The following is a 2641-nucleotide window of genomic DNA, read 5'->3' as shown; positions in this document are numbered from 1 at the left end:
TCGCATTAGCACAATTAAATGTTCTGGGATTCCCATTCTTCTCAGAGTCAGCCACAGTTTGTTATGATCCACACAGTCAAATGCCTTTGCATAATCAATAAAACACAGATAGACATTCTTCTTGTATTCCTTGCTGTCAGCCATGATCCATCTAACAAAGAAAGGATAAATTGCCAAAAGAGGTAGCCCAGGTTTTCTATTCATTTGTTTATTGTTGGAAAGTTGGGTTGCTTCAATTTTTCTTTGCCTTTGTGAATAGTGCTGGAATAAACACTGGTGTGCATACATCTGCTCGCATTGCAGCTCTGATTTCTTCAGGGTGTAGTCCGAGTAGTGGGAAAGCTGGGTCAAATGGTATTTCTATTCCCACCTTTTTAAAAAAGTGCCAGATCTCCTTCCATAGTAGTACTGTGGTACATTCATACAATGGAATATCATGCAGCACTAAAAAACAATGAACTAGTAAAACACTACATAACATGGATAAGTCTCAGTCACAAAAGGACAGGTACTAGGCTTGACATAGTGTGTGGGGGAGAGAACAGGAAAAGAATGGATAGATAAAGAAAACTGCACTGGAATATATGAGAAAGACTGAAAAGAATGCAGGATTTGGCATTATATGTATGACAACAATTTGGAACAAGATGTGCATTCTAAAGCCAGTTGGGTGGAGGAGAAAATGGGGCAAGGGAGGAATATGTGTGTCAATGAATGAATGAAAGCCCAACTTTTCTGTAAACTTTCATTAAACTCACACAATTTAATAAAAACTGGTAGCTCGAGAAACAAAAGAAAGACTATGTACTTTTAATCTCCCGTCCTTCCACTCTTCCTATCACATGTGACTTTGGATCATTCCATCACGTTCTAGAATCTAAAGTGTTGTTTCTTCCCTTGGATACTTAAATGCCTATTTCCAGAGAGTGACAGCTGTACCGTTCTCTCTCTGGGAGCTGCACTCATATCTTATTTTGGGTATGCTAAATTAGATTTAGAAGAGGTTGTGGTACTAGAGATATTATATCTAATCTTAGATGGATCTTCAAAGCAGCTTGAACTTCTGCCTTCATCACCATAGGCTCTGGCTCAAATGCTATTTTATTAAATTCTTCTGTATCTGCCAATTCCTTTCGATACAATGACTCAGTATATTCCTTCCATCTTCTTTTGATACCTCCTGGATCATTTAAAATTCTGCCTAAAGCATCCTTGATTGTAGCAACTCGAGGTTTGAATTTGTTCTTCAGTTCCTTGAGCTTAAGAAATGCTGAACGAGTTTGGCCCTTTTGATTTTCCAACTCTAGCTCCTCGCACATTTCATTGTAATATTTTGCTTTGTCATTCTGTGCTGCCTTTTGGAATCTTCTGTTCAGCTCTTTAGTGTCTTGGATTCTTCCTTGTGCTTTGGCTTCTGTGCTTTTGCTTCCTGTGAGGTAGCATCAGGATGGACGGCAAAGAGATTGAGATTGTTCACAGTTTCAGTTTTCTCGGCTCCACAGTCAACACTCTTGGCACCAGTAGCCAGGAAATAAAAAAATGTATTGTGATGAGAAAGTCTGCAGTTAGGGACCTCTCTAAAGTACTCAAGAACAGCGGTGTCTCTCTGGAGACTAAGGTGCGCCTGATACAGGCCATGTTCTTTGCAATCGCTTGTTATGCATCAGAGAATTGGACAATGACTAGGGTGGATAGAAGGAGAATTGACGCCTTTGAGCTGTGGTGCTGGAGAAGAGTATTGAATGTACCATGGGCTGCCAAGAAAACAAACAGATTCATCCTGGAGAGGGTTAAACCAGGCTGCTTCTTGGAGGCAAGGATTCTGGGGCTTCGTCTGACATACTTTGGACATGTAAGGAGAGACAGGTCTTTAGGGAGGGACATCATGCTGGGTTGAGTAGAGGGACAGCGCAGGAGGGGAAGACCCTCTCTGAGGTGGATTGATTCAGTGACTGGGGTAATCGGGATGGATGTGTCAGAGGCAGTGTGATTGGCACAGGATAGAGCACGGGTTAGGGCTGTTGTACATAGGGTCGCTATGAGTTGCAAATGACTCGACGGCACATAACAACAACAACAACAAGATGGATCTTGGCAGAAAGCAGAGAATACCAGAAGAATGTCTATCTGTGCTTCATTGACTATGCAAAGGCTTTTGACTGTGTGGATCACACAGGCTATGGCTGACTCTGAGAAGAATGGGAGGGAATCCCAGAACATTTGATTGTGCTAATGTGAAACCTATACTTGGACCAAGAGGCAGTCATCAGAACAGAACAGGGAGACACTGGATGGCTCAAAATCAAGAAAGGAGTCCGTCAGGGATGTATTTTGTGTCCATACCTTTCAATGTGTATGCAGAACAGATCATCTGAGATGCTGGGCTGTACGAGGAGGAATGTGCCATCAAGATTGGTGGAAGAATCCTCAATAACCTGCGTTATGCAGATGAAACAATGCTGCTTGCTGAAACTGAGGAGAACCTGAAACGCTTGCTGCAGAAGGTCGAGGACTGCAGTCTTCAATATGGATTGAAGCTCAATATCAAGAAAACAAAGATGGCAGTGAAGAGATTGAGATAGTTAACAGTTTTAGTGTGCTTGGTTCCACAGTCAAAACTCTTGGTAGCAGCAGCCAGGAA

The sequence above is a fragment of the Elephantulus edwardii genome, unplaced genomic scaffold, assembly GCF_000299155.1.
Source record: "Elephantulus edwardii isolate Elephantulus edwardi_28Jun2011 unplaced genomic scaffold, EleEdw1.0 scaffold00134, whole genome shotgun sequence".
NCBI lineage: Eukaryota > Metazoa > Chordata > Mammalia > Macroscelidea > Macroscelididae > Elephantulus > Elephantulus edwardii.
This window is presented reverse-complemented; position numbering follows the sequence as displayed.